Source organism: Bison bison, unplaced genomic scaffold (assembly GCF_000754665.1).
Source record: "Bison bison bison isolate TAMUID 2011002044 unplaced genomic scaffold, Bison_UMD1.0 scf7180017864529, whole genome shotgun sequence".
Taxonomy (NCBI): Eukaryota; Metazoa; Chordata; class Mammalia; order Artiodactyla; family Bovidae; genus Bison; species Bison bison.
In genome coordinates, this window is record NW_011495079.1 from 120417 (window position 1) to 120715 (window position 299).

Sequence of the window (299 nt, forward strand, 5' to 3'; positions counted from 1 at the left end):
GCCTTGGGAACGAACAGAGATCATTCTGTCGTTTTTGAGATTGCATCCAAGTACTGCATTTCGGACTCTTTTGTTGACCATGATGCTACTCCATTTCTTCTAAGGGATTCCTGCCCGCAGTAGTAGATATAATGGTCATCTGAGTTAAATTCACCCATTCCAGTCCATTTCAGTTCGCTAATTCCTAGAATGGTGATATTCATTCTTGCCATCTCCTGTTTGACGACTTCCAATTTGCCTTGATTCATGGACCTAACATTCCAGGTTCCTATGCAATATTGCTCTTTACAGCATCAGAC